The following is a 13,577-nucleotide window of genomic DNA, read 5'->3' on the forward strand; positions in this document are numbered from 1 at the left end:
CTTTTAAGTGCAGATAAGGGTGTCGAAAAGAAGGAAAATAAGCTCAAGTGGCTAAAAGTTGGGACTACACCGATCATTTTCATTGTGCAATCGTCAAGACTTTTCGTGTGACTTTCCTCGTCTCCTTACATCTCCAACTTTTAGCCTAGGAATAGAATTTCATTCCTTTTATTTCGGCTCCCCCTCACCTTACATCTCCTTCTTTCTTCTCTTTTTCTTTTTTTTTAAATGCTTAATTTTCACACATGTACTCCCTAGGCTAAGAATATAATATTTTGGATTACAGCTGGTTAGGAGTATGACATTTTAATTCAGTGCATTGGAAAGGAGGTAAATGTAAAGTTCAAGGCAAATAAAATTTTCTCATTCAAGGTCCCAATTAGCGACTTATTTTCACGGGTTTACATGCTAAATCAACTCATAAATGGTGCCTTTCAAGTTAACCACACAAAACTTTCAAATTTCACCATTATTCCTACAAAATTCTAGTCCCCACACATATGTGCTCAAAAAGTTCAAATTTTGTACCAAAATTCATGCTTTAACAATCAAGAGTACCATTCACGAAGTGACCCAATCAATACTTTTGTAAACTATCAATTCAACATCATCATTGGCTCATAAACTATGTCTTCTCACCATAAACGACACCAAACAAAAGAAATGAAACGAAACTAAACCAATTAACTAAACAACCAAAACAATCTACCCCCCCTCATACTAGAGTTGTGCAATGCTCTCAGTGCAGAAAACGAAACAAACACTAAAAACCAAAAAAAACTCATGAATGCAAATGCAACGACAGAATAAGCAAAAAGAATAAAAAGAAAGGGGAAACAGTAAACTCCCCTGGTCAGAAATCATCCTCCTCGTCATGCTCAGGCGGTGGGACTCCCTCGTCAGCTGGTGGCGGCATAGGGTAATCATATTGAAAATGGAAGGGTGGCGGGTATCCGGGTGGAGGTGGCTGGCCGGAAGTGTCGATGCCCAAATGAGATGAGATCCCATGCACCAGGTATTCGATGTTCTGAATGTGAGCTTGATTAACTGCCTGGTACTGGTTCTGATAAGTGGCCCAAGCGCCCAATTCGTTGATGCGATCTCGCATGGCACAGCGGCGTGGCTGCGGAGGTGGTGGTGCATGTCCTAAGGCCGGAGGTGGTTGAGCTGCTCCCCCATAATCGAAAATTACCTCCTCGGGCAGCTCAGCCTGTCTTTTCTCCCTCTTCGCTCTATAAAGAGCCTCATCAATGGCTCTCATCGACGGTAACCACTCGTCATCATCTGCAAATATCACCCCCGCTCGGGCACACAGCTCAGTCACTATCGTCGGAAAGTAAAAAGCCAAATTGCTGCTGTTTATACACATATTAAGCTGTCCGAAAATGAGCCTGCCCACATCAATCACCATCCCAGTATAGATGGCATAAAGAACAACCGCCCGCTCACGCTGCACATCACTCGTATGACCGACCGACATCAATCTCTTAGACAAAAACTCATACCACAATGCCACGTCCACTTTCAAAAATTTTTCAAGAAAAACCATATACGTCCCCGGTTGTTTCCACGTGGTGCCCGGATAACAGGGTGTGCGAATAATCAAATCATAATCCGGGTTAAGCACCCACGCCTGAAACACCGAATCATCCACCAGCGGTAGACCCAACATGTCATTGATACTATGGGAATCATACGGGACTAGACGTCCCCTCACAAATGCCTTGTGCTCATTCCCCTCCGGAGCATTGGCATAAAATTCACGCACAACCGGAACCACTGCTGCGTTCGGTTGCGCCACAAAGGCATTCCACCCTCTTCCTGCTACTAGGAACTCCGCAAAATGATGGATAATAGACGAGCTAAATCCTCGCTCAGGGATTGGTTTCCTATGTAGTCTAGCATTTTCATATCTCTCCCTAGCATTATCATTCACAAACATAAACGGAGTGGACCGAGAGCTAGAAGCACCATGAGTTATCTTAGATCTTTTGGGTGCCATGTAGAGAGTGGAGTGCACAAAGTATCCAACCGCCGGAAAATTGTTGAAGGTCGCCGGAGAAGCTCGCCGGAATTTGTGGAAGATGACCGGAGTTGAAAAAAATTGTAGTCTAAATGCTTCCGGGTGGATTGTAGAAAGCAAGATCGAGTCTTTGCCCTGAAAAATCAACAAATAAAGGTCTTTAGCACAAAAGAGCAAGGGAGGCACCGATTATTTGAGGAGGAGGAGTAGGGTTCGAAGTGGGGAACAAAGGGGAAAAAAAAAATTTTTTTATAGTCTGCGCGACTCGCTAGGGCGGTCAAAAGTGTCCACCCTAGCGAGTAGTTTTCGGTGACAAATTATTTGAAACATACGAGTGCTCGCTGGGGCGGTCAGTTTTGACCGCCCTAGCGAGGGGTTCTCGCCTCGAACTTATTTGAAAAATACGAGTTCTCGCTGGGGCGGTCACTTTGGACCGCCCTAGCGAGTGGTTCTCGCCATAAAACCATTTTTTTTAAAAAATCGCTCGCGGGTGCGGTCAAAAGTGACCGCCCTAGCGAGGCGTTTTCGGCAACTATGTTTTTGAAAAAAAGCAAGGGCTCGCTGGGGCGGTCAGTTTTGACCGCCCTAGCGAGACATTCTCGAAAAATGAATAAATAAAAAAATAAAAACAATGAATGCTATGCCATGCAACTACCTAAACGCAAATGATGCGATTAAAAGATAAAATCAACATAGGGAGTAGAAGTAGTTCTCAATTTACAGTCTAGATCTCGACTTTTCACCCATGTCCTGAATGACTGTCATGGAGCCGAGTGACTCCAATTTGTGGCTCAATTGTGCCACCGATATAGTGCTTCAATCTTTGAGCGTTCACAGTGAACGTCCCTTCCTTGCCATCATGCAACACCACTGCACCTGATGGGAACACCTTGGCTATAGTGAAAGGTCCTGACCACCTTGACTTTAGCTTGCCCGGAAAGAGTTGTAGGCGAGAATTGTATAACAACACCGCTTCACCCACTTTGAATTCCCTTCTTATGATGCGTTTATCAGGGGCTCGTTTGGTGCGTTCCTTGTAAGATAGTGCCAGATCATAAGCGTTTCCTAGAAACTCATCCAACTGATTCAACTGCAGAAATCATTTCTCACCTGCAAGAGCAAAATCAAAGTTTAGTGCTTTGGTCGCCCAATATGCTCTATGCTCTAATTCTACTGGTAGATGACATGCTTTACCAAAAAGTAGCCTATATGGTGTAGTGCCTATAGGTGTTTTAAAAGCAGTACGATAAGCCCACAAAGCATCATCTAACCGAATGGACCAGTCCTTCCTATTCACATTGACCGTCTTCTCTAGAATCCTCTTAATCTCTCGATTGGACACTTCAACTTGTCCACTAGTTTGGGGATGGTATGGAGTGGAAACCTTGTGGGTGACACCATATTTGCCCAACGGTTTATCAAAAATTTTGTTGCAAAAATGGGTGCCACCATCACTTATGATTGCACGTGGTGCACCAAATCGATTAAAAATATGTTTCTTCAAAAATTTTAACACCACTTGTGCATCATTAGTGGCACAAGCCTCCGCCTCCACCCATTTCGATACATACTCCACTGCCACCAAAATAAATTTCTTTGTAAAAGATGCAAGAAAAGGACCCATAAAATCAATCCCCAACACATCAAATATCTCACACTCAACAATATTATTTAAGGGCATCTCATGACGGTTGGAAATATTACCTGTGCGTTGGCATCAATCACAATTGAGAACATACAAACGAGCATCCTTAAAAAGAGTTGGCCAATAGAAGCCACATTCAAGTACCTTAGATGCCGTCCGTATGGGTCCAAAGTGACCACCTACCTCACGGTCATGACAATGGTTCAGAATTTGATTGGTTTCCTCCTCTGCCACACATCTTCGTATCATGGAATCTGCACATATCTTAAACAGAAACGGTTCCTCCCAAAAATAATATTTCACGTCTGAAAAGAATTTCTTTCTTTGGTGAAACAATAGAATAGGTGGAGGTGTGCCCGTGACAAGAAAATTTGCAAAATTGGCATACCAAGGGCACGCCTTTACCTCAAGCAATTGTTCATCAGGAAACCAGTCATCTATATCATCATCAACGCCCTTAATTCTAACATGCTCAAGCCTAGACAGATGATCAACAACTACATTTTCCACACCCTTTTTATCTCGAATCTCGAGATCAAATTCTTGCAATAATAAAATCCACCTAATTAACCTAGGTTTCACATCTTTCTTAGCAAGCAAGTATTTGAGGGCAGAATGATCTGTATACACAGTTACTTTAGACAGAACAAGGTATGAATGAAATTTGTCGAAAGCAAATACTATAGCAAGTAACTCCTTTTCAGTAGTAGCGTAATTCAATTGAGCATCATTTAGAGTCTTACTTGCATAGTAGATGGTATGAAATACCTTGTTCTTCCTTTGACCCAGCACCGCACCAACAGCTGTATCACTAGCATCGCACATCACCTCAAACGGTAACTCCCAATCAGGGACAGTCAGAACAGGTGTTGTCACCAAGCTTTCCTTGAGTATCTCGAATGCATGGAGACAAGTAGAATCAAAATTAAATTCACCATCTTTCATCAACAAAGAGGATAAAGGTTTAGCAATATTGGAAAAATCTTTAATGAAACGCCTATAAAAACCAGCATGCCCTAGGAAACTTCTAACTCCTTTTATTGATGAAGGTGGGGGTAAGTTTTTGATTACTTCCACCTTGGCTTTGTCAACCTCAATTCCATTCTCTGATACCTTGTGTCCTAACACAATCCCCTCTTGAACCATAAAATGACACTTCTCCCAATTCAACACCAAATTGCTCTCCTCACATCTAACTAACACCAAGTTCAAATTCTCTAAACATTCATTAAATGATGAGCCAAAAATAGAGAAGTCATCCATAAAGATTTCAAGGAAATTTTCAGTCATGCCATGAAAGATAGCGGTCATGCATCTTTGAAATGTTGCAGGTGCATTGCATAAACCAAAGGGCATACGCCTAAACGCAAAAGTACCATAAGGGCAAGTGAAAGTAGTTTTCTCTTGGTCCTCAGGTGCAATTGTGATTTGATTGTATCCCGAATATCCATCTAAAAAGCAATAAAATTCATGACCTGCTAATCGTTCAATCATTTGATCGATAAATGGCAAGGGAAAGTGATCTTTACGGGTTGCATCATTCAATTTCCTATAATCTATGCACACACGCCAACCCGTAACAGTTCTAGTGGGAATCAACTCATTTTTTTCATTAGTAATAACAGTAATCCAACCCTTTTTAGGCACACATTGCACAGGGCTTACCCACGCACTATCAGAGATAGGATAGATAATACCTGCATCCAGAAGTTTAATGGTTTCAGCTTTTACTACCTCTTGCATCTTTGGATTTAGTTTCCTTTGTGGTTGTGCTAGAGGTGAGTATTTATCTTCCATCAGAATTTTGTGCATGCAGATCGAAGGACTTAACCCTTTTATGTCCGACACCTTCCAAGCGAATGCTCCTTTATGCTCCTTAAGGACTCCCATGAGCTTACTCTCCATATCATCTGTCAAAGAAGAGGAAATAATAACAGGCAATTTATTATCTTCTCCTAAATATACGTACTTGAGATGTGGAGGTAGTGGTTTGAGTTCCAAAGTAGGTGGCTCCTCTAGGCTTGACTTTTGAGGCATTAAATCTTTTCTGTCTCCCAATTCCTCTAGTCTAAGCCTCACTTGCTTTCTCCAAGGTGGAATGGCATTCAAATGAGCTACCATCTCCATCTTTTCCTCGTCTAGCTCGTCCTCCTGCTTTACAGTAGTGAGAGTGGCCTCCAATGGTTCTTTCAATCCATCCTGCACAAAATCACAAACAAGAGAATCCAAGACATCAGTACGAAAGCAACTATCATTGTGCATTGTGTGCTTGAGAGTATTGAAAACATCAAAAATAATTTCTTCTTCTCCAACTCTCAGTCTCAATTTCCCCTCCTCAACATCAATCAGTGCTTTCCCTGTAGCCAGAAACGGTCTCCCTAGGATTAAAGGCATCTCTAAATCTTCCTCCATGTCAAGTACCACAAAGTCTGCAGGAAAAATAAATTTATCCACTTTCACCAAAACATCTTCGATAATCCCACGTGGATACTTGACAGATCTGTCAGCCAGCTGCAACGAGATCCTAGTTGGCTTGGGGTCGCCTAATCCCAGTCTCCTAAACACAGAAAAAGACATCAGATTAATACTCGCACCAAGATCACATAGAGCTTTATGAAAATTAATGTCACCAATAATGCAAGGTATAGAGAAACTCCCTGGATCTTTTTTCTTAGGAGGCATCTTGTTTTGAACTAAAGCAGAGCAATTTTCGGTCAAATTCACCGTCATATGATCTTCTAGCTTCCGCTTATTTGCTAAGATATCTTTCAAAAATTTTGCATAACTTGGCATATTCAATAAAGCATCAGCAAAAGGAATGTTAATATGCAATTTTTTAAATATCTCAAGAAATTTACCAAATTGTGCATCTAATTTAGCTTTCTTCATTGCTGCAGGAAAAGGTGGAGGGATAATAATTTTATTTTGTGCAATAGGTGTAGATGAAGAGTTAGAAGACTTACCTCCTCGATTTTCCACCTCATCCTCACCGTGCTTGGTCTTTTCCTCATTAGACTCGAGTGCTTTTCCACTACCCACCGCCTTCACATGTTCTCTTGGGTTAGTTTCCGTGTTGCTTGGCAAAGCTCCTTGCTCCCTATTAGCAATCAACTTAGCCAATTGTCCAATTTGATTCTCTAACCCCTTTATGGATGCATCTTGATTCTGAAATCTCGTCTCTGTTGCAGAAATAAATTTAGTCATCATTTGCTCTAAATTGGACTTCTCCTCCCGAGGCGGTTCTGGCTTGAATCCTTGGTGCATCCCATATGGTGGACCTCTTTGTTGGCGATTTTGGTTGTTTTGACCTCCCCATGAAAAGTTTGGGTGATTCCTCCATCCCTGATTATATGTGTTTGAATAAGGGTCATTTCTAGGACGGTTCTGGAATCCCACTTGTTTTACCGGTGCTCCCTCAGGCACATAGAATGGATTGCCATCTTGGCAATCCTGCACATCATGCTCACCCCCACCCTTATCACAGAAAATTTCTTGCAGACGCATAGCCGACCCACTCATGCTCATCCCATCAATCTTTCTATTCAAAGCCTCTAACTGTGCTGAGACCGCCGACAAATCATTAACTTGATTAACTCCAGCACCTCGTCTCTGCCTATCAGACTGAGGATGATAGCTACTAGCAGTCATCTCCTCCAATAACTCATATCCTTCCTCCGCCGTCTTTCTCAGTAGGTTACCACAGGCAGCAGCATCTATCATAGTACGGTTAGGAGTAAGCATACCGTAGTAGAAAGTTTGAACAACTAACCCAAGAGGCAGCTCATGGTGTGGACATCTCCTCAACAAGTCCTTGTAGCGCTCCCATGCCTCGTAAATTGACTCTTGCTCATATTGGGCAAAAGTAGTAATGTCGGCTCTAAGCTTCATAGTCTTCGACGGAGGAAAGTACTTGATTAGGAATGCCTTTGCCATATCCTCCCATGTAGTAATAGACCCTACAGGTAAACAGTTTAACCACGACCTCTCTGTGAAAATGGAAATAAACGCAAACGAACAGCATCATCAGACACGCCATTAAACTTAAAAGTATCACAAATTTCAAGAAAGTCAGCTATATGAGAGTTGGGGTCGTCAAGTGCACTTCCCCCAAATTGGACAGTGTTCTGAATCATCTGAATGATAGCTGGCTTGATCTCAAACTGATTGACTCGGATGACTGGTCTAACGATGCTTGGACGTGCTCCATCAAGAGACGGCTGTGCATAATCCAAGATCGGTATACGCCTTGGCTCCTCTCTTTGTTGATCGCCTTCCATTCTTTTCTTCGCTCTTTGCTACTGCAGTCGACGTCTAGCTGTGCGTTCGATCTCGGGGTCAAAAGGCTCAAGCTTACACTCGAGTGATCTTCGCATGCACCACAAGAAAAATCTGCAACACAATGAGAGTATCAAATAACAATAAAATAAATAATACTAAAGAATTTAAATGAAAAATAAAAATTTGTGAATCAACAGTCCCCGGCAACGGCGCCAAAAACTTGATCGAGTAAAACTTGCACAGTGAATAGTCCCAAAATTTATTTTATAATTGAACGCTCGATTTAAATATCGCAAGTGCACGATAGTCAAGTTATAATAAACGTAAGTGAATACGAGTATCGATCCACAAGGACTGCGTTACAATATTTTTATTTTCAAGTAAAACTCTTTAGCAACGATAGAATGAGTTGATGATTAACTACTGTATATCAAATAACTAAATTAATTAAAATGCAAAGAAAACGTTTCAAAGAAAGCAATGATTAATTTGGATTAAAATCAAATGAGAAACGAATCTGTTGGGAATTTTCAGTTCACCTACCACTCGTGTTTAAATAATTACACTCGACTTTTAATCGTGCATTCGACGGAATTCCCTAGACTAATTAATATAATCTGTCGAGCTATATTAATACTAATCATAAACATGCAGTAATCAAGTATCCTCAATTATTTAACAGTTCAAGATTGCATTACGTTCCATGGAGTCCACTAGCTTTCATCCGGGTGAATTATCGCTATCGACACGTATCCAATTCCGTATATCTACTAAAATTGTAAATCCGTGGTCTATACTATTCGATCCTATTGTTAATTATTCTATCGAAATCATTAACAACATGAAATAATCAAAGGAAGTTAGCTAGGCTTCGATTGAAACAAGAAAGAACAATAACATAAACAAATCACTAATAAAACCGTCGATAAATAATGTTAAACAACGAGTACGGGGTAGGATCCCCTCAAATCCCAACAAATCTAGAGTTTAGCTACTAAAATTCATAATAAAAACCAACAACAATCTAAGAATTAAAAACTGAATAATGAAAATACTAAAGATGACGACGGATGACGGCCACGACGCGTGGAAATCTCGAGGTCTTCGAAAGCTCCTTTGCTCCTAGCCTTTTCTCCAAGAAAAATATGATGAAAAAAATGATAAAGTTTAAAAAAGGCGTCCCCCTCGTGTATTAGGTCTATGGTGTAGGATAGAGTCTATAAAAAATGAAACAAATCTTTTCAAATCTCGCGGCTCGCTAGGGCGGTCAAAAGTGTCCGCCCTAGCGAGAGGTTCTCGCAGAAAATTCCTCGGCCATGTCCCTGGGTTCGCTGGGGCAGTCACTTTTGACCGCCCTAGCGAGACGCTTGCGCAACAACTCCTCGGCCAGACCAACATGCTCGCTGGGGCGGTCAATTTTGACCGCCCTAGCGAGTCCTTCTCGATGCTTTGGCAAATATTCTCCGACTTTTTGGTTCAATTCTTACAAAATAACCACCAACTACACGAGATCAGTCATATGCTAAATAATGCTAGAAAAATGCTAAATTAAACTAAAACAAACTAATATGATGCATGAATGCGACTCAAAACCAACACTAAAAACACGAAAAACGAGTCCTATCACCCTCCTCTCCATATCTTTTGCAAAACTCATTTCACAGTGCTGTTAGCCGTTACGTAACAAGCAAAAGCTACCTAAAAATTACATCGACATGTTAGAGGGTAAATATATGCACAACAGCTCTGGGGTCAACGGTATTTGCTATCAAGCTCAAGCAACTCAGATTCTACATCTACCGGTTCCAATGTAATATGTTCTGTCACAAATATTTATCCTATATGAGTTGAAAAAACATAAGCTAACATTCAAATTGTGTGTGGTGTGTATTCGTGTGCATTTTGCATCAGCTAACAAACTCATCTTCCGTGGACGTAGTAATCATACACATGCAAATAAAAAATGAAAAATTTGATGGTAGTGTGTCCTCCTTACAGGAACAAAGATACCGTTTCAAAAAAAATAGGTAGAGTATAAATTACTGAAAGCTCTCTGATCAACAGAATATGATATTTCTACATGTTTCCAATGAAAACCAAAAAAGGGCACTTGATATCGCTGAATTGTAAGTAAAACTATCCCACACACCTTAGCAGAAGCTGCATATTTTTCTTATCCTTTAACGGCAGAAGAAAAAAGGCTGCATCAAGGTGATAGGGTGGTAGGTTTTTCTAGTATGTGCTATTCGTAGCTCATCATAATGCAAATACCATATATGTAAAGAAGTGAAGATCTCTTCTTTTACTGAGGTCTAATCAATTAACAAATCTAATTAACTTCAAATTAAATTTGTATCCCGGGAGCCTCTCACTCAACTGCCACAACTAATAAACACCAGGTGCACAAAGAAAATATAACGTTTTAATTGGCAAGTCAATGCAGCATCAACCAAGAAATATGCAATCAAAATATTTCTTTGAGAAATGCTTCTCCTGATGCTTGATTTCGTGTATCAATTAATAAAAAAATCCATGACACAAAACCATGTTATCTAGACAAGACACGCTCATTTTGTGTTTCGCTAACAAAAATGTGCTTGAATAAATCATGTGTAAAGCAATAAGAAACGTTATGACAAGACACATTCAATTGTAGGATTAAAGTGGATCTACTGGATTTTCTTCTCCTTGTTTGTAGGCTCAGTAGACTCTTGCTCAGCATCATGTCAGCAATTTTCTGATTTTGTATTCGAGCTACATCATATTCAACATTCAGCTTTTCATCTATTGGAATTTGAAACTTGTTGTACAAAACAGGGAGTGACAGACTAAGAAGAACACAGCAAGACAAAACCCAACATTAATATTATTGTGAAGAACAAAAAATAAGGTAATCCGTTGCAGAGAATTCAACACTTACCAATGTAGAGCAAAGTCAGAAAGTTGAATAAACTACCAACATAAGAAATAATACATAGGCCTGTAGCATCCTAACAAACAAAAATCCAAGAAGACATGAATAATCCCTCAATCAGTACATGTATAATACTGATCATAAGAATATTGTATTAATGTAGGAAAACAAGCTAGAACACCTGAGAAAAGAGTATAAGATTTCCAGCAATCACAATGTTACGTGCAATTGACAATGCAAAGTTTACCCAGACTCGCATCTCATCAGCAGCATGCACAACAGTCTCTTCGGAAACCTCAAGATTTGGGAGAGGTGGCAGAGGTCTAAAACCACAAAAACAAGTCATTCACTTAATATTTGTCAATAATCAAAGAAAAAAATCAACACACATTAAAGATTTCACACTCCCCACATCCCTTGAAGAACCAAAAAAGAGCAAGAACAAAAACCCATTAAAACTTAGATAAAGAATAACAAAAAGCAATAAACTAATAAATATCTAAAAATAATAGTCAATAATGATCCAAAAGCCTTAATTCATATACCTATTAATAAGTGATGCAGATTTAGCCCATAAGAACAAGATATTTTAGTCCAAATTTTTGAAATCAAATGACAATAGAAGCCCCCAGCAAATTTGGGCCATTTACCAATTTGGCCCAATTTTAACTATTTGGCTAAAGTGGCTATGTCTAATCTGTTACGTTTGGAATTCAAGCTATTCAAATATGAGCCCATCATAGAATCATATGGTTGAAAGGAATGATTCTATGGACTTGAAGATGAATTGATAGCTGAGACACGTGTTCTTCTTTCAACATGTTAAATCCAAGTGTCCATTTCCTGAATCCCCTAATTCCTCTGGTGTTTCTCAACCTAAGATTCATTAGTGTAACCCATTTGCAATGAGAAACACTTGTTCCTCAGCATCTCCTTTTCAAATTCCCCTTTCCTCACAAAACACTCCCATATTTCTATCACAATCTTTAAACTCTTCATTATATGTTTGATTTATTTATTCCATCTAATTTCAAACACCTCTCTGTTATTCCAGGAAATATCATGTTTGCACATTTCTTCTTTTCTTTTCTTTTTTCAGCCCAAGTTCACATCTTTCTTCATCACACTCTTATGTGGTCTCGTTTCTCGGTGGTGGTTGCACCCACAAGTCCAGCAAGAATCACATTTATCCTACTTGTCGTGAAGCGACCTTCCCTTATCTAGATATCCAGATTCGATCACCCTCATAGACACGAGTAAATTGGTAACCTCCACTTTCATTTGCGTTTAAGGCATTCGATGATTTGTCTGAGTGCAAATGATTCTTGTATATGCCATATTTTCTTAATAGCTTACTGTGAACTATCTATCCCAGTGTTCTTGCAATATCATCTCCCTTTGTAACACCAACTGCTTACACCTCAACAAAGCTCCTTCCTCGGTTGGTCAATAGCTTGTGCAACTTATGTAATCTTCCATGGGCTTACAAGAAATGCACCAGCACCAAGGGATTGTGATGCTCCAGCAAATTCACTAAGGATGAGATCCCATTTTCTAGAATTTTGGCAAGCTGCCTATAGACTCAAAACTGACAAGAATCATTCCATCTCGCAAAGAAGTTATAAGTGCCACATCAATGAAAACACATAGCGCACACACAACATATTTTTGTTGATCAAAATTCCATTATTTCTCATGTGGTTCTCGTTTATTTTTCAGGAAACATAGTTCGAGAAAACAAGGATTTGAGAACCTCAAAGACCAATGCAAGAAAATACCTTAAAAACCAATGGAGATGAAAACTCCTCATGATAGTGTAGTTGGCCAATCGAAAAGAAAATTACCAAGTTTAGATGAATATCTTTGCAAGCAGCTGAGCATATACATACATAGTGTTATACGCATTCAGAGGAAATAAAATATGTAGGCTAAGGACAGTAGGTGTACTTTTTTACACTTGTTTGCCGTGATTTGGCAAATGTCTTTTTCTGATGTGTAGAGTAGGAAAAGTGGCTTGAAAGTCAAACTTTACTGGTAAAATACATTGTTGTTCTTGTATTTGTTGCTTGGGATTTATTTGCAGGTATTTACATTTTTGCCGTATCACCTTTACAAAGTAAACTCTGTAAAAAATTTTTAAAACTAAACAAACGACAAAAAGCCTATTTTTCTTCAATATTGACGCAAACAGTGCTAGTCAACATTTGTCACCAACCAACAGCTAACCAAAGTTTCAAGACAGGCACTAAAAGAACTTCATTTTGTCATCGATTTAGCCAACTAACACAACAAACATTTTATCCAAAATTTATTAACTATTGTAAACTCCATGAGCAAGTATTTTTATTTATTCACAACTACTCCATCATTATTTACAAACAAGTTCAAAAAGGAAATGGCTTAAAGACCAATTCTTCACACATTTACAGAATTATCTTACAAGTCAATACGACCAAATCCACCAAAGTGGCCATCCGGCCCATTTGTACAATACTTCTTATCTATTCCAGCTTTATGAACCATCTGTCTCTGGTTGTTGATCTTTCATCTGAGCCGGATCTAAGATTAGATCCTCCATTTGTAACTCTTTGTCATCACAACCTCCACATTCTTCCTCAAATATTACTTCGGCTCCATCGATATCCCGCAGCTCTTGAGACTGCACTTCGTTCACCAGATGCTGCAATGTGGCTTTCCAGTCGGAAGTTGCAGCGACT

The 13,577-nt window shown here is 39.6% G+C and overlaps 1 non-coding gene across 1 annotated transcript; it reads left to right on the forward strand.

The window, feature by feature from the left end:
• The first annotated feature begins 7,446 nt into the window (after positions 1-7,446).
• On the forward strand, positions 7,447-7,553 carry LOC140828751 (small nucleolar RNA R71). Its single transcript, XR_012117317.1, has one exon. It is a non-coding gene; the product is annotated as a small nucleolar RNA R71 (small nucleolar RNA).
• The last annotated feature ends 6,024 nt before the right edge of the window (positions 7,554-13,577 follow it).

This window comes from Primulina eburnea, chromosome 3, assembly GCF_022965805.1.
Source record: "Primulina eburnea isolate SZY01 chromosome 3, ASM2296580v1, whole genome shotgun sequence".
NCBI lineage: Eukaryota > Viridiplantae > Streptophyta > Magnoliopsida > Lamiales > Gesneriaceae > Primulina > Primulina eburnea.